We start from the raw sequence: 20609 nt of genomic DNA, 5'->3' as shown, positions 1-20609 counted from the left end.
TGAACCCATACACATGTGTACTGAGTTTGGTGAAGATATCTCATTTACTTCTTGAGTTATAGCCATTTTAGTAAAATAGGCTCCTCCCACAACAATTTACAACATTCTAGTATTATTTACTCTACTATTATTTACTCTATTTATTCTAGCATGATTTGCCATATTCTAGCATGATTTACCATTATATACTACATTCTAGTATGATTTACCATTGTTTACTATGATTCTAGCATGGTTTACCATAGTTTATTATGATTTAACATAGTTTATCATGATTTATCATAGTTTACCATGATTTACCGTGTTCTAGCATAGTTTACCATGATTTACCATGTTCTAGCATGATTTACCATGATATACCACATTCTAACATGATTTACCATAGTTTATCCTGATTTATCATGCCTTACCATAATTTACCCTGTTCTAGCATAGTTTACCATTATTTACCCAGTTCTAGCATGATGTGCCATGATATACCATGTTCTAGAATGATGTACCAGGATTCTAGTATGATTTACCTTGATACACCACATTCTAGTATTATTTATTATGATTTACCATGTTTTTAGAGTGATTTACCATGATTTACCACATTGCTAGCAATTATGTGAACTATCAGTACAAATGATGTGATAAACTCTGACAAAATATGATTGTGCTACAATAGTAATTGTTTAGACTTATAGACTTCATTAATAAGTAGAATGGCCAGAAGAGGGCAGTAGAAGACCACATATTGGCTCACTTTCACTTTAAACTTCTTGATTTTCACCATTTTTCTGCACTAAAGCAAACCAGTTTTTCCATTTTAACTCCATAATGCATGTTTACACACACACACACACACACACACACACACACACACACACACACACACACACACACAAATGTTTTTATTTTTTCAATGCTATTGGGATATGTCATTATGAAAATATATTTGAATGGTCTATAAACAGTTCACAAAGACTTTGTAAGCTATTAATCAGATGATTCAGAATTTATTTAGAAACCTAAGACTACACACACACATTATGTTGTAGATGCAGACATTTGAAATGTATGATGTGATCAAACTGTCAATACTAATACTTTAACAGATGGATTTTGACTAAATGTAATTGTACATGTTAAAATAGTGATTTTATAAAGTCTAAATATAAATTATAGAACAATATGACAAAATTACTATTTTAAACAGCAGGGGGCAGTAAAATACCACTTATTGGCTTAACATGCCATTATAATCATATCATTTTCACCTTTTTAACTGTTATAGAGGCAAATTTTGTCTGATCTGTCTGAAAATTTTCATGCATGTTCAGAGTGATATTTCACATGTTCTGACTTGTTTTTAAGAAGGTCTGAGTCATTCATTAAAGAGATATAGGCTTTCGGGGACACTTGGTAAAGGCTACATTTTGAAGTGAACCTATTATAGCTATCCAAATGAAGTAGTTCAACTTTTTCTGACAATTATTGATCTAGTGAGTCCAGAGAATTATATTGCACTAGTTTTGAACATTATGATATGAAAATGATATGATCAGAGATGGAAAAGACCATTTACAGCCAATACAGGCAGTTTACCATAGGACATATATGGTTTTAAAGCCTTTTAACTGTTATAGCACCACCTTTGGACCGATCTCCATAACATTTTGCATGCTTGTTTGTGATGTTATGTCACATATGCTGACCAATTTTTGTGAAGTTCTGAGTTTTCATTTAGGATTTATAGGCTTTTTAGTGTATTTTGCCACGCCCATTTTATAAATGACCCTATTACAGCCATACAAATGCAAAAGTTCAACTTTTTTTTGATAATTATTGATCTAGAGAGTCCAGAGAATTGTCCTAGACTGGTCTGGTTCCGATCGGGCGAAAAACCAGGGACTAGTTCGCAAAAGTAGGTTTTTAACATATTCATGAATATTTAATGAATGGTTTGATTGACAGCAATGGTTCTTGAGGCAAAGTTTTTCAGCATGAGCAGATCTATCAAATGATATGCATTTTGTTACGATAAGTGTAACACCACGTGATTACAGAGCCATAAAACTCGTTAGTGCCAACTAGTGGCTGATTTCTTTCAAAATTCTTACAGCCCTCTAGGGCCATGAGTCGAACATGCCCACTGAGTTTCGTTCCGATCGGCCTCCGTTAACCTTGTCTAATAGGTGCTCAAACTTCATTGGCCGATGGCGGCCATGTTTTTTGAGATACACCAATGTCCTCATAGACATACATGACACCTTGGACCAAGACACTGCATACCAATTTTCAAGTCAATCGGACTAATGGTCAGGTGGTTATAGCCAGTTTTATGTTTTTTTCATGTTATAGCGCCACCATGTGGCCAATCGCCACGATTTTTTTACTGTGACCTCAGATTGACCTCTTAAATAATTGTACCGAGTTTGGTGAAGATACCTCATTTACTTCGGAGTTATGGCCGTTTTAGTAAAATAGGCTCCTCCCACAACATACAATTTGGCGCCCCTTAGCGACCGTGAATCGAAATTTCAACTTTTTTTTGATAATTATTGATATTCAAACTCCAGAGAACATTTCTGCACTGGTTTGGTTCCGATCGGGCAAAAAACCTAGGACTAGTTCGCAAAAGTAGGTTTTTGACAAAATTCAAAATGGCGGAAAAATTTGCATACCGGAAATGAAATCGGAGATATACGTTTTGTTTGCCATGAGGTCTTGATTACATTGATATAAGACACTTGAGTCTACGACATACAGTCTAGGAGTTATGAGCAGTTTCGCGCTTTTGGTCGCTGTAGCGCCACCTATGGGCCGATTTGGCTAAGTCCGTGTATCTGAGTAGCGAGCAATACTACTACCATTTGACCAAGTATCACGTCTCTAGGCCTTACGGTTTTGGCTGCACGATGCGTTTTAGGGAAGAATAATAATAATAATTAAAGCTGCAAGCAGCATTTATCGGGGTTCAAGCAGTTAAGGCCTTTAAGGCATTTAAGCACAAAAGCATCAAAAGTTATTAAGATTTATTTAGGAAGCATGTAACCACTGACATAATAGATGGAAAAGACCATTTACAGCCAATACAGGCAATTTGCCATGGGATATATATGGTTTTAAAGCTTTTTAACAGTTATAGCGCCACCTATGGTCCGATCTCCATAAAATTGTTTACTGTGACCTCAAATTGAACCCATACACATGTGTACTGAGTTTGGTGAAGATATCTCATTTACTTCTTGAGTTATAGCCATTTGAGTAAAATAGGCTCCTCCCACAACGATTTGCCACATTCTAGAATTATTTAATATGATTCTAGCATGATTTACTATCATATACCATGTTCCAGAATGATTTATTAGGATTCTAGCATGATTTACCTTGATACACCTCATTTCAGTATTATTTACTATGATTTACAATGTTTCTAGCATGATTAACCACATTACTAGCAATTATGTGAAGTGTCAGTGCAAATGAGGTGATGAACACTGACAAAATATTATTGTGTTATAATAGTTAGTTATATACGTGATTTTTGTGTGTGTGTCCAAGTATGAATGCAAAAGCACATGTAAAATATTTCATTATTAAGTAGAATGGCCAGCAGAGGGCACTAGAAGACCACTTATTGGCTCACTTTCACTTTAAACCAGTTTTCTGCACTAAAGCAAACCAGTTTTTCCATGTTAACTCAATGCATGCTTACACACACACACACACACACACACACACACACACACACACACACACACACACAGCATAGTTAACCATGATTTACCATGATATACCACGTTCTAGTATTATTTACCAGGAGATAAACGACAATCTAGTATTATTTACTTTGATTTACCATGTTTCTAGCCTGATTTATCACATTACTAGCAATTATTTGAAGTGTCAGTGCAAATAAAGTGATTAACACTGACAAAATATGATTGTGTTATAATGGTTATTGCTATATAAGTGATTTTTTTAGTGTGTATTCAAGTATGAATGCAAGCACATGTTGAAATATTTCATTAATAAGTAGAATGGCCTGCAGAGGGCAGTAGAAGACCACTTATTGGCTCACTTTCACTTTAAACCAGTTTTCTGCACTAAAGCAAACCAGTTTATCCATGTTAACTCAATGCATGCTTACACACACACACACACACACACACACACACACACACACACACACAGCATAGTTAACCATGATTTACCACATTACTAGCAATTATTTGAAGTGTCAGTGCAAATAAAGTGATTAACACTGACAAAATATGATTGTGTTATAATAGTTATTGCTATATAAGTGATTTTTAGTGTGTATTCAAGTATAAATGCAAGCACATGTGGAAAAATTTAATTAATAAGTAGAATGGCCAGCAGAGGGCAGTAGAAGACCACTTATTGGCTCACTTTCACTTTAAACCTCATGATTTTGACCAGTTTTCTGCACTAAAGCAAACCAGTGTTTCCATGTTAACTCAATAATGCATACTTGCTACATATGCTACACACAATAATGCTACACACACACACACACACACACACACACACACACACACACACACACACACAAATGTTTCAGTGATATTGGTGTCACATTCACCTTCATCACATTCACCTTCTGTCTTCATCACATTCACCATCTGTCGTCATCACCTGCACCTGCTCCTCATCACCCTCCTCATCATCACCTGCTCCTCATCATCATAACCGTCACCTGTTGTCCTTGTCTTGATCTGTGTATTTAAGTTCCCCTCTCATCCATTATCATTGTCGGTTATTGTTTGTGCACTAGCACTCTGTTATGTTTGTTTTCATGTTGGAAAATAAAACCTTTGTTATATTTGTACCACACACACACACACACACACACACACACACACACACACCATCATTTATCATGATTTACCATGGCTGATACCAATACCAATATGAGAAAATGACTATTTTAAACAGCAGGGGGCAGTAAAATACCACTTATTGGCTTAACATGCCATTAATTCATATCATTTTCACCTTTTTAACTGTTATAGAGGCAAATTTTGTCCGATCTGTCTGAAAATTTTCATGCTTGTTCAGGGTGATATTTCACACGTTCTGACTTGTTTTTAAGAAGGTCTGAGCATTGATTAAAGAGATATAGGCTTTCGGGGACACTTGGTAAAGGCCAGATTTTGAAGTGAACCTATTATAGCTATCCAAATGAAGTAGTTCAACTTTCTGACAATTATTGATCTAGTGAGTCCAGAGAATTGTATTGCACTAGTTTTTTAACATTATGATATGAAAATTATATGATCAGAGATGGAAAAGACCATTTACAGCCAATACAGGCAGTTTACCATAGGAAATATATGATTTTAAAGCTTTTTAACAGTTATAGCGCCACCTATCGTCCGATCTCCATAGAATTTTTCATGCTTGTTAATGATGTTATGTCACATATGCTGACCAATTTTTGTGAAGTTCTGAGTTTTTATTTAGGATTTATAGGCTTTTTAATGTATTTTGACACGCCCATTTTATAAATTACCCTATTACAGCCATCCAAATGCAAAAGTTCAACTTTTTTTTGATAATTATTGATCTAGAGAGTCCAGAGAATTGTCCTAGACTGGTCTGGTTCCGATCGGGCAAAAAACCTAGGACTAGTTCGCAAAAGTAGGTTTTTAACATATTCATGAATATTTAATGAACTGTTTGATTGACAGCAATGGTTCTAGAGGCAAAGTTGTTCAGCATGAGCAGATCTATCATATGATATGCATTTTGTGACGATAAGTGTAACACCACGTGATTACAGAGCCATAAAACTCGTTAGCGCCAACTAGTGGCCGATTTCTTTCAAAATTCTTACAGACCTCTAGGGGCTTGAGCCGAACATGCCCACTGAGTTTTGTTCCGATCGGCCTCCGTTAACCTTGTCTAATAGGTGCTCAAACTTCATTGGCCGATAGCGGCCATGTTTTTTGAGATACACCAATGTCCTCATAGACATACATGGCACCTTGGACCAAGACACTGCATACCAATTTTCAAGTCAATCGGACTAACGGTCAGGTGGTTATAGCCTGTTTTATGTTTTTTTCATATTATAGCGCCACCATGAGGCCAATCACCGCGATTTTTTTACTGTGACCTCAACTTGAGCTCATACATATGTGTACCGAGTTTGGTGAAAATATCTCATTTCGTTCACGAGTTATAGCCATTTTTGTATAATTAGCTCCGCCTCCTGCGAACGTTTTGATGCCCCTTAGCAACCGTGGATCGAAATTTTAACTTTTTTTCGATAATTATTGATATTCAGACTCCTGTGAATATTTCTGCACTGGTTTGGTTCCGATCAGGCGAAAAACCAGGGACTAGTTCGCAAAAGTAGGTTTTGGACAAAATCCAAAATGGCGGAAAAATTTGCATACCGGAAATGAAATCCTTGAGGCCTTTTTTGTTCGGCTTGACCCAAGGATTCCAAAGATATAAGACACTTGAGTCTGTGACAAAGGGTTGATGAGATTTAAGCAAAAATATGCAATTTTTTTGTTTTTTGCACTGTAGCGCCACCTATTGGCCAATCTAGCTCATATTCTCTGAACCTCTCCTCGATTTTTGTACTACCTTCTGGCCAAGTTTCAAGTCTCTAGCACTTACGGTTTAGGCTGCACGATGCGTTTTACGGCGGAATAATAATAATAATAATAAAAATCAGCACAATTACAATAGGGTTTCAGCATTTCATGCTTGAACCCCTAATTAAAGCTGCAAGCAGCATTTAGCGGGGTTCAAGCATTTAGGGTCTTTAAGCATAGTGAGTTGTCTGAGTTTTCGTTTAGGATTTACAGGCTTTTGAGTGTTTTTTGCCATACACATTTTCTAAATGATCCTATTATGGCTACCCAATGGGTAAAGTTTAAGTTTTTTATATAATTATTGATCTAGAGAGTCCAGAGAATTGTACTGCACTGATATATTTCCGATCGGGTGAAAAACATAGGACTAGTTCGCAAAAGTAGGTTTTTAACATAATCGCAAGTATTTAATGAACAAATTAATTGACAGCAGTAGTTTTTGAGGCAAAGTTGTTCAGTATGAGGAGATCTATCAAATGACATGCATCACGTGATTACAAAGCCGTAAAACCAGTTAGCGTCAACTAGTGGCCGATTTCTTTCAAAATTCTTACAGACCTCTAGGGCCACGAGTCGAACATGCCCACCGAGTTTCGTTCCGATCGACCATTGTTAACCTTGTCTAAGAGGTGCACAAACTTTATTGGCCTATGGCGGCATAGACATACATGGCACCTTGGACCAAAACATTGCATGCCAATTTTAAAGTCAATCAAACTAATGGTCAGGTGGTTATAGCCCTTTTCATGTTTTAGTGATGTTTGGCCTGATCTCCATTTTAAATAATTATTTTAAAGGTGCCGTAGAATGCATTGATATATTTTAAATTGTTCTATGATATCTCTGAAACAGAAATGTCTTCAACAGTCAAGTAGTGGATAAAATCACTAACGTTACTTTCTGCTTGCGGTAGGGGTTGTAATGGAAATATAACATTAGTTGGAACTGCCCCCTTCTTCAGTATCAAACGATGAGCGAAACCTGCTTGATATTGTCCCAGGTTAGAAAAACTGTCAGTGGTGAAATGGGCAGAGCAAACTAACAGCTTTGAATTAAAATGGTAAGGTATCCTGTTGTAAAAATCAACCATGCCTGTTGGCAGTTCTCTTTTGTGGGAAGGGAATGAAAAGTTCTGAAATCCGCAGCACAGCCTCGAACATAACATTTATATCCATGATCTGACATTTTCACTATTGTCCTTGCTTGCTTCTTCACAATACCTGCAGAACTTCTGATGATTCGGCTGTGCAGGTCCACGTTAACACTGCCTGGCCTAGACCATGGGCTGGTATATGCAAATTGGGGGGGTATAAATATGAATGATCCCGACTCCAACGTCACAGTCGGTGTTATGCTGTAATTCACTCATTTTTCAGCGGTCTTTTGCAAACAGGAGATTTACACATGAAGGAGGAAACAATGGTGTTTGAGGCTCACGGTATGTCAGTTCCTTGTCCAGAACTCTTACCATTCAACTATGCCAAGATAAATACAGTTTTCAATTGTATGGCACCTTTAAAATAGTTGATTAGTAATATAATGCTTACTTGTAGTCTGAAATGGCTTTAACAAAAGAAGAAAAATATTCTTAGATGTCTGTTCATTCTAATCATGTACAAATAAAGTAGCACAGTAAGATTACATTTATTTGAATGCATTAGTGGGTGTGTGATTGCGCTGTGTGTGCAGCTTATCAATATTAAAAGTGAAGGTGTAGTTGATATCTTTGTTGATAATATCTGTAGTAATCAGAAAAAAACAATTAAGAAATAAAGAATTAAAATGACAAATAATATTCTGTTAAGATATGAGTTACAATAACATGATTTGCAATAGTAATAATATCAATACTATATGCACAATACACAAAGATTAGACTCTCAGGTCTGTGTCTTTCAAAAACATTAGTATTGCAGCCAATGTGAGTCTGTGGGATTTATAAACAGACAAAATATGATTTGAAATGTTATTTTAATGATTTTATAAAGTTTAAACAATATTTCAAATGGAAACTAACTGGAAAATAATATTTTAGTAAGCAGAATGAAGCAATGAGTGGTCTTCTGGTGGTTAAAATGTAAATGAAAACAATAATACTTAAACAATAATACTTAATACAGTAACCATGCTTCAACACACACATGCAAACACATTTGGTTGTAGATGTAGATATTTTAAATTAAAGATAGGTAACAAAATGATAATTGCAAATCTCCTCCGTATAACACCATTTTCAGATTTCAAATTAATCACTGAGAAGCAGAATTGTTCAAACTGAGAGCTCAGTACAAATGAAGTGATAAACTGACAAAACATGATTGTGTTATAATAGGTGATTTTCATGCAAGCAATTTTATATAGTCTAAAAATGTATGCAAAAGCACAGGTAAAAATATTTTTATAAGTAGAATGTCCTGCAGAGGGCTGTAGAAGACCACTAATTGACTCACTTTCATTTGAAAGACTTTTTTATCCACCAGTAAAACAAAGCAGTTTTACCATGTTCTTTCCATTAAGCATGCTTACACACACAGACACACACAGACACACACACACAAAGACAAATATGTTTTCAATGTTTTTGGGATGTTATTGTGAAAATATCTTTTAATGGTCTAACCATTTTCACATATTTCTTTGTGATCTGTATTATCAGTAATAATAATAATAAATAGCTTTAAGCATTTGCTTGTTGGCCAAAGCTGAAAGCTGATAAAAAGATTAATACTATGTCTAATACTGCTGCTCCCTCTAGTTGACAACAGTGGAATTACAGCCTCCATCTTACAATTGAAGTGAATGAATGGGAATTAGTTTTTTCACTTATATCTCGGGAACCAGATGGCGAAAAATTCTAAACCTCAGAGCATAGATAGTGCTTGAGGAGCCCTGTTGAATGAGACCATCACAGTGTTTTTGGGCGATTGGGGCCGGGAGCTATGACCATTCAAAGGCATGTCTTTTGGAGCAGTTTTCTCTGGAATGCCGAGGGCAAATTACACCACATTTGAATCGAAGCTAGCCAAGGATGGGCCCTTTCCAATGAGCCCTCACACAAGGTTCGGGGTGATCTGGTTCGGGAGTTACGGCCGTTCAAAGTCGGGGGTCCCGCGGACTAGCGTTCCGTGGGGGGGGCGCGCTCCCGAGGCCCGCGACGCTACGTTTCGATCAAGAGCCCGGAGAGGTCCTTACCATCAAAATTTGAGCGCGCGGCCACTTTCCGTTTTCGAGTTATGAGTGAATTTGTACTGGGGGGGCGTGGCCTAAATGGCGGACAAGGTTTTACTTTCGTTTTCTAAATGTAAAACAATTGTCAATAGTAACACTCCAATAGATGCATTTTGACAAAATGTGATTGTAAATGTTAAAATAATGATTTTATAAAGTATAAATATGAATTATATAACAATATTAGGGAGTAGTATGATGAAATGACAGCAGGGGGCAGTACAATACCACTTATTGGCTTAATATGCCATGTTATATCATTTTTACCTTTTTAACTGTTATAGAGGCAAATTTTGTCCGATCTGTCTGAAATTTTTCATGCTTGTTAAGAGTAACATGTTCTGACTAGATCTGAAAGATATTTAAAAGATATAGGCTTTTGGGGACACTTGGTCAAGGCTACATATTAAAGTGACCCTATTATAGCCATCCAAATGAAGAAGTTATACTTTTTCTGATAATTATTGATCTAGAGAGTCCAGAGAATTGTACTGCACTAGATTTGAATATTATGATTTGAAAATTATAAGATCATAAATGGAAAACACCATTTACAGCCAATACAGGCAATTTACCATAGAATATATATTGTTTTAAAGCTTTTTAACAGTTATAGCGCCACCTATGGTCCAATCTCCAAAAAAATTCCCATGCTTCTTTAGCATGTTATGTCACATGTGCTCATCAATTTTTGTAAAGTTCTGAGTTTTTATTTATGATTTATAAACGTTTGAGTGTATTTTGACACGCCCATTTTCTAAATGATCATGTTATAGCCAAACAAAAGCAAAATTTTCTTCTTTTTTTCGATAATTATTGATCTAGAGAGTCCAGAGAATTGCCCTAGACTGGTCTGGTTCCGATCGGGCGAAAAACCTAGGACTAGTTCGCAAAAGTAGGTTTTTAACATGTTCACGAATATTTAATGAACGGTTTGATTGACAGCAATGGTTCTTGAGGCAAAGTTGTTCAGCATGAGTAGATCTATCAAATGATATGCATAATGTGACTATAAGTGTAACACCACGTGATTACAGAGCCATAAAACTCGTTAGCGCCAACTAGTGGCCGATTTCTTTCAAAAATTTTACAGACCTCTAGGGCCATGAGTCGAACATGCCCACCGAGTTTCGTTCCAATCGGCCTCCGTTAACCTTGTCTAATAGGTGCTCGACTTCATTGGCCAATGGCGGCCATGTTTTTTGAGATACGTCAATGTCCTCATAGACATACATGGCACCTTGGACCAAGACACTGCATACCAATTTTCAAGTCAATCAGACTAACAGTCAGGTGGTTATAGCCCTTTTCATGTTTCTTTCATGTTATAGCGCCACCTAGTGTTTAATCGTTGTGATTTTTTTACTGTGACCCCAGATTGAACTCCTACATATGTGTACCAAGTTTGGTGAAGCTATCTCATTTACTTTTTGAGTTATAGCCATTTTAGTAAAATAGGCTCCTCCCACAACGTTCATTTTGAGCCCCCTAGCGACTTTGAATCGAAATATCGACGTTTTTTCGATAATTATTGATCTTCAGACTCCAGAGAACATTTCTGCACTGGTTTGGTTCCGATCGGGCGAAAAACCTAGGACTAGTTTGCAAAAGTAGGTTTTTGACAAAATTCAAAATGGCGGAAAAATTTGCATACCGGAAATGAAATCGGAGATATACGTTTTGTTCGCCATGAGGTCTGAATTCCATTGATATAAGACACTTGAGTCTAGGACATACGGTCTAGGAGTTATGACCAGTTTCGCGCGTTTGGTCGCTATAGCGCCACCTATGGGCCAATCGGGGTCATACTCTCTGAACCTTTCCTCGATTTTTGTACTACCATCTGACAAAGTTTCAAGTCTCCAGCACTTACGGTTTGGGCTGCACGATGCGTTTTAGCGGAGAAGAATAATAATAATAATAATAATTAAAGCTGCAAGCAGCATTTATCGGGGTTCAAGCATTTAAGGCCTTTAAGCACATAAGCATTTAAGACATTAAGGTTTATTTAGAAAGCTTTTAACCACTGAAATAATAGATTGAAAAGTCCATTTACAGCCAATACAGGCAATTTACCATAGGAAATATGTGGTTTTAAAGCTTTTTAACAGTTATAGTGCCACCTTTGGTCCGATGTCCATAAAATTTGGCATGCTTGTTAATGATCTTATGTGACATATGCTCACCAATTTTTGTGAAGTTTTGAGTTTTCATTTAGGATTTATAGGCTTTTTAGTGTATTTTGCCACGCCCATTTTATAAATGACCCTATTACAGCCATCCAAATGCAAAAGTTCAACTTTTTTTTGATAATTATTGATCTAGAGAGTCCAGAGAATTGTCCTAGACTAGATTGGTTCCGATTGGGCAAAAAACCTAGGACTAGTTCGCAAAAGTAGGTTTTTAACATGTTTGCGAATATTAAATGAACGGTTTGATTGACAGCAATGGTTCTTGAGGCAAAGTTGTTCAGTATGAGGAGATCTATCAACTGATATGCATATTGTGTGGATGTATGCAACACCACGTGATTACAGAGCCGAAAAAACTCGTTAGCGCCAACTAGTGGCCGATTTCTTTCAAAATTCTTACAGACCTCTTGGGCCATGAGTCGAACATGCCCATCGAGTTTCGTTCCGATCAGCCTCCGTTAACCTTGTCTAATAGGTGCTCAAACTTCATTGGCCGATGGCGGCCATGTTTTTTGAGATACACCAATGTCCTCATAGATATACATGGCACCTTGGACCAAGAGACTGCATACCAATTTTCAAGTCAATCGGACTAACGGTCAGGTGGTTATAGTCTGTTTTATGTTTTTTTCATGTTATAGCGCCACCATGTGGCCAATCGCCGCGGTTTTTTTACTGTGACCTCAGATTGACCTCTTACACATGTGTACCGAGTTTGGTGAAGATACCTCATTTATTTCTCGAGTTATAGCCGTTTTAGTAAAATAGGCTCCTCCCACAACGTACGTTTTGGCTCCCCCTAGCGACCGTGAATCGAAATTTCAACTTTTTTTCGATAATTATTGATAGTCAGACTCCAGAGAACATTTCTGCACTGGTTTGGTTCCAATCGGACGAAAAACCTAGGACTAGTTCGCAAAAGTAGGTTTTTGAGAAAATTCAAAATGGCGGAAAATTTTCCCAGGCGGAAATGAAATCGGAGATATACGTTTTGACCGTCTTGAGCCAAGGATTACAATGATATAAGACACTTGATTCTATGACAAACCGTCTAGGAGTTATGGCTGATTTCATACTTTTGCTTGCTATAGCGCCACCTATTGACCAATCGGGGTCATACTTTGATAGGTTCTCCCCAAATTGAGGACTACCATTTGGCTGAGTTTCAAGTCTCCAGCATTTACGGTTTGGGCTGCACGATGCGTTTTAGGGGAAAATAATAATAATAAAAATCAGAGCAATTACAATAGGGTTTCAGCACTTCGTGCTTGAACCCCTAATAAAAATCAGTACAATTACAATAGGTGTTCAGCACTTCGTGCTTGAACCCCTAATAATTAAAGCTGCAAGCAGCATTTATCGGGGTTCAAGCATTTAAGGCCTTTAAGCACATAAGCATTTAAGACATTAAGTTTTATTTAGAAAGCTTTTAACCACTGAAATAATAGATTGAAAAGTCCATTTACAGCCAATACAGGCAATTTACCATAGGAAATATGTGGTTTTAAAGCTTTTTAACAGTTATAGTGCCACCTTTGGTCCGATGTCCATAAAATTTGGCATGCTTGTTTAGAATATTATGGCACATATGCTCACCAATTTTCGTGAAGTTCTGAGTTTTCGTTTAGGATTTATAAGCTTTTGAGTGCATTTTGCCACGCCCATTTTCTTTATGACCCAATTATAGCCATACGAAAAATTCAAAAGTTCAACTTTTTATCGATAATTATTGATCAGGAGAGTCCAGAGAATTGTCCTAGACTGGTCTGGTTCCGATCGGGCGAAAAACCAGGGACTAGTTCGCAAAAGTAGGTTTTTAACATATTCGCGAATAATTAATGAACGATTTGATTGACAGCAATGGTTCTTGAGGCAATGTTGTTCAGCATGAGCAGATCTATCAAATGATATGCATTTTGTGACAATAAGTGTAACACCACGTGATTACAGAGCCGTAAAACTCGTTAGCGCCAACTAGTGGCCGATTTCTTTCAAAATTCTTACAGACCTCTAGGTCTATGAGTTGAACATGCCCATCGAGTTTCGTTCCGATCGGCCTCCGTTAACCTTGTCTAATAGGTGCTCAAATTTCATTGGCCGATGGCGGCCATGTTTTTTGAGATACACCAATGTCCTCATAGACATACATGACACCTTGGGCCAAGACACTGCATACCAATTTTCAAGTCAATCGGACTAACGGTCAGGTGGTTAAAGCCTGTTTTATGTTTTTTTCATGTTATAGCGCCACCATGTGGCCAATCGCCGCGATTTTTTTATTGTGACCTCAGATTGACCTCTTACACATGTGTACCGAGTTTGGTGAAGATACCTCATTTACTTCTGGAGTTATAGCCATTTTAGTAAAATAGGCCCCTCCCACAACGTACGTTTTGGCGCCCCTTAGCGTTCGTGAATCGAAATTTCAACTTTTTTTCGATAATTATTGATATTCAGACTCCAGAGAACATTTCTGTACTGGTTTGGTTCCGATCGGGCGAAAAACCTAGGACTAGTTCGCAAAAGTAGGTTTTTGGCAAAATTCAAAATGGCGGAAAATCTATCATGGCGGAAATGAAATCGGAGATATACGTTTTGTTCGTCAGGCATGCAGCTTTCCAATGATATAAGACACTTGAGTCTACGACATACGGTCTAGGAGTTCTGAGCAGTTTCGCGCTTTTGGTCGCTGTAGCGCCACCTATGGGCCGATTTGGCTAAGTCCGTGTATCTGAGTAGCGAGCAATACTACTACCATTTGACCAAGTATCACGTCTCTAGGCCTTACGGTTTTGGCTGCACGATGCGTTTTAGGGAAGAATAATAATAATAATAATTAAAGCTGCAAGCAGCATTTATCGGGGTTCAAGCAGTTAAGGCCTTTAAGGCATTTAAGCACAAAAGCATCAAAAGTTATTAAGATTTATTTAGCAAGCATGTAACCACTGACATAATAGATGGAAAAGACCATTTACAGCCAATACAGGCAATTTGCCATGGGATATATATGGTTTTAAAGCTTTTTAACAGTTATAGCGCCACCTATGCTCCGATCTCCATAGAATTGTTTACTGTGACCTCAAATTGAACCCATACACATGTGTACTGAGTTTGGTGAAGATATCTCATTTACTTCTTGAGTTATAGCCATTTGAGTAAAATAGGCTCCTCCCACAACGATTTGCCACATTCTAGAATTATTTAATATGATTCTAGCATGATTTACTATCATATACCATGTTCCAGAATGATTTATTAGGATTCTAGCATGATTTACCTTGATACACCTCATTTCAGTATTATTTACTATGATTTACAATGTTTCTAGCATGATTAACCACATTACTAGCAAATATGTGAAGTGTCAGTGCAAATGAGGTGATGAACACTGACAAAATATTATTGTGTTATAATAGTTAGTTATATGCGTGATTTTTAGTGTGTGTCCAAGTATGAATGCAAAAGCACATGTAAAATATTTCATTATTAAGTAGAATGGCCAGCAGAGGGCAGTAGAAGACCACTTATTGGCTCACTTTCACTTTAAACCAGTTTTCTGCACTAAACCAAACCAGTTTTTCCATGTTAACTCAATGCATGCTTACACACACACACACACACACACACACACAAACACACACACACACACACACACACACACACACACACACACACACACACACACACATACACACACAGCATAGTTAACCATGATTTACCATGATATACCACGTTCTAGTATTATTTACCAGGAGATAAACGACAATCTAGGATTATTTACTTTGATTTACCATGTTTCTAGCCTGATTTATCACATTACTAGCAATTATTTGAAGTGTCAGTGCAAATAAAGTGGTTAACACTGACAAAATATGATTGTGTTATAATAGTTATTGCTATATAAGTGATTTTTTTAGTGTGTATTCAAGTATGAATGCAAGCACATGTTGAAATATTTCATTAATAAGTAGAATGGCCAGCAGAGGGCAGTAGAAGACCACTTATTGGCTCACTTTCACTTTAAACCAGTTTTCTGCACTAAAGCAAACCAGTTTATCCATGTTAACTCAATGCATGCTTACACACACACACACACACATGTCTGGTTCACTATCTTTGTGGGGACTCTCCATAGACTTAATGGTTTTTATACTGTACAAACTGTATATTCTATCCCCTTACACTAACCCTACCCCTAAACCTACCCATCACAGAAAACTTTCTGCATTTTTACATTTCCAAAAAAACTCATTCTGTATGATTTATAAGCTTGTTTACCCATGGGGACCTCTATTTAGGTCCCCACTGTGACACGAGTCCCCATGAGTCTGTGTGCATTCAGGTTGAAGTCCCCATCGGGATAGAAAAACATGAACACACACACACACACACACACACACACACACACACACACACACACACACACACACACACACACACAGCATAGTTAACCATGATTTACCATGATTTACCACATTACTAGCAATTATTTGAAGTGTCAGTGCAAATAAAGTGATTAACACTGACAAAATATGATTATGTTATAATAGTTATTGCTATATAAGTGATTTTTAGTGTGTATTCAAGTATAAATGCAAGCACATGTGGAAAAATTTAATTAAGTAGAATGGCCAGCAGAGGGCAGTAGAAGACCACTTATTGGCTCACTTTCACTTTAAACCTCATGATTTTGACCAGTTTTCTGCACTAAAGCAAACCAGTGTTTCCATGTTAACTCAATAATGCATACTTGCTACATATGCTACACACAATAATGCTACACACACACACACACACACACACACACACAAATGTTTCAGTGATATTGGTGTCACATTCACCTTCATCACATTCACCTTCTGTCTTCATCACATTCACCATCTGTCGTCATCACCTGCACCTGCTCCTCATCACCCTCCTCATCATCACCTGCTCCTCATCATCATAACCGTCACCTGTTGTCCTTGTCTTGATCTGTGTATTTAAGTTCCCCTCTCATCCATTATCATTGTCGGTTATTGTTTGTGCACTAGCACTCTGTTATGTTTGTTTTCATGTTGGAAAATAAAACCTTTGTTATATTTGTACCACACACACACACACACACACACACACACACACACACACACACACACGTCTGGTGCACTATCTTTGTGAGGACTCTCCATAGACGTAATGGTTTTTATACTGTACAAACTGTATATTCTATCCCCTTACACTGCCCCTATCCCTAAACCTACCCATCACAGGAGACATTCTGCATTTTTACATTTTCAAAAAAACTCATTCTGTATGATTTATAAGCTTTTGTACCCATGGGGACCTCAATTTAGGTCCCCACGGTGACACGAGTCCCCATGAGTCTGTGTGCATTCAGGTTTAAGTCCCCACCGGTGTAGAAACACACACACACACACACACACACACACACACCATCATTTATCATGATTTACCATGGCTGATACCAATACCAATATGAGAAAATGACTATTTTAAACAGCAGGGGGCAGTAAAATACCACTTATTGGCTTAACATGCCATTAATTCATATCATTTTCACCTTTTTAACTGTTATAGAGGCAAATTTTGTCCGATCGGTCTGAAATTGTTCATGCTTGTTCAGGGTGATATTTCACACGTTCTGACTTGTTTTTAAGAAGGTCTGAGCATTGATTAAAGAGATATAGGCTTTCGGGGACACTTGGTAAAGGCCACATTTTGAAGTGAACTTATTATAGCTATCCAAATGAAGTAGTTCAACTTTTTCTGACAATTATTGATCTAGTGAGTCCAGAGAATTGTATTGCACTAGTTTTGAACATTATGATATGAAAATTATATGATCAGAGATGGAAAAGACCATTTACAGCCAATACAGGCAGTTTACCATAGGAAATATATGGTTTTAAAGCTTTTTAACAGTTATAGAGCCACCTATCGTCCGATCTCCATAGAATTTTGCATGCTTGTTAATGATATTATGTCACATATGCTGACCAATTTTTGTGAAGTTCTGAGTTTTTATTTTGGATTTATAGGCTTTTTAATGTATTTTGACACACCCATTTTATAAATTACCCTATTACAGCCACCCAAATGCCAAAGTTCAACTTTTTTTTGATAATTATTGATCTAGAGAGTCCAGAGAATTGTCCTAGACTGGTTTGGTTCCGATCGGGCGAAAAACCAGGGACTAGTTCGCAAAAGTAGGTTTTGGACAAAATTCGACATAGCAGAAATGTTTCCCTGCCTACATCCAAATCGGAGATAGCCATTTTGTCCGCCTCGAGCCAAGGATTCCAACGATATAAGACACTTGATCCTGGGACAAACGGTCTAAGAGTTATGAGCGATTTTGAACTTTTGGTTGCTGTAGCGCCACCTATGGGCCAATCGGGGTCATACTCTGATAGGTTGTCCCCACATTGAGGCCTACCATCTGGCCAGGTTTCAAGTCTCTAGGCCTTACGGTTTGTCCTGCACGATGCGTTTTACGAATCCTTACAATTACAATAGGGTTTCAGCATTTCATGCTTGAACCCCTAATAAGAATGAAGGCTTTTTGCCAGTTATAGCGCCACCTATGGTCCGATCTCCATGAAACTCTGCATGCTTCCTCACCGTGTTCTGACACATATGCTCATCAATTTTGGTCAAGTTCTGAGTTTTCCTTTGGGATTTATAGGCTTTTGAGTGTATTTTGCCACGCCCCTTTTCTAAATGACCCTGTTACAGCCACCCAAATGCCAAAGTTCAACTTTTTTTTGATAATTATTGATCTAGAGAGTCCAGAGAATTGTCCTAGACTGGTTTGGTTCCGATCGGGCGAAAAACCAGGGACTAGTTCGCAAAAGTAGGTTTTGGACAAAATTCGACATAGCAGAAATGTTTCCCTGCCTACATCCAAATCGGAGATAGCCATTTTGTCCGCCTCGAGCCAAGGATTCCAACGATATAAGACTCTTGATCCTGGGACAAACGGTCTAAGAGTTATGAGTGATTTTGAACTTTTGGTTGCTGTAGCGCCACCTATGGGCCAATCGGGGTCATACTCTGATAGGTTGTCCCCACATTGAGGCCTACCATCTGGCCAGGTTTCAAGTCTCTAGGCCTTACGGTTTGTCCTGCACGATGCGTTTTACGAATCCTTACAATTACAATAGGGTTTCAGCATTTCATGCTTGAACCCCTAATAAGAATGAAGGCTTTTTGCCAGTTATAGCGCCACCTATGGTCCGATCTCCATGAAACTCTGCATGCTTCCTCACCGTGTTCTGACACATATGCTCATCAATTTTGGTCAAGTTCTGAGTTTTCCTTTGGGATTTATAGGCTTTTGAGTGTATTTTGCCACGCCCCTTTTCTAAATGACCCTGTTACAGCCACCCAAATGCCAAAGTTCAACTTTTTTTTGATAATTATTGATCTAGAGAGTCCAGAGAATTGTCCTAGACTGGTTTGGTTCCGATCGGGCGAAAAACCAGGGACTAGTTCGCAAAAGTAGGTTTTGGACAAAATTCGACATAGCAGAAATGTTTCCCTGCCTACATCCAAATCGGAGATAGCCATTTTGTCCGCCTCGAGCCAAGGATTCCAACGATATAAGACACTTGATCCTGGGACAAACGGTCTAAGAGTTATGAGCGATTTTGAACTTTTGGTTGCTGTAGCGCCACCTATGGGCCAATCGGGGTCATACTCTGATAGGTTGTCCCCACATTGAGGCCTACCATCTGGCCAGGTTTCAAGTCTCTAGGCCTTACGGTTTGTCCTGCACGATGCGTTTTACGAATCCTTACAATTACAATAGGGTTTCAGCATTTCATGCTTGAACCCCTAATAAGAATGAAGGCTTTTTGCCAGTTATAGCGCCACCTATGGTCCGATCTCCATGAAACTCTGCATGCTTCCTCACCGTGTTCTGACACATATGCTCATCAATTTTGGTCAAGTTCTGAGTTTTCCTTTGGGATTTATAGGCTTTTGAGTGTATTTTGCCACGCCCCTTTTCTAAATGACCCTGTTACAGCCACCCAAATGCCAAAGTTCAACTTTTTTTTGATAATTATTGATCTAGAGAGTCCAGAGAATTGTCCTAGACTGGTTTGGTTCCGATCGGGCGAAAAACCAGGGACTAGTTCGCAAAAGTAGGTTTTGGACAAAATTCGACATAGCAGAAATGTTTCCCTGCCTACATCCAAATCGGAGATAGCCATTTTGTCCGCCTCGAGCCAAGGATTCCAACGATATAAGACACTTGATCCTGGGACAAACGGTCTAAGAGTTATGAGCGATTTTGAACTTTTGGTTGCTGTAGCGCCACCTATGGGCCAATCGGGGTCATACTCTGATAGGTTGTCCCCACATTGAGGCCTACCATCTGGCCAGGTTTCAAGTCTCTAGGCCTTACGGTTTGTCCTGCACGATGCGTTTTACGAATCCTTACAATTACAATAGGGTTTCAGCATTTCATGCTTGAACCCCTAATAAGAATGAAGGCTTTTTGCCAGTTATAGCGCCACCTATGGTCCGATCTCCATGAAACTCTGCATGCTTCCTCACCGTGTTC

The sequence above is a fragment of the Abramis brama genome (genome assembly GCF_963993115.1).
Source record: "Abramis brama genome assembly, chromosome: 9".
Classification (NCBI taxonomy): Eukaryota; Metazoa; Chordata; class Actinopteri; order Cypriniformes; family Leuciscidae; genus Abramis; species Abramis brama.
Note: the sequence above shows the minus strand (reverse complement) of the source record.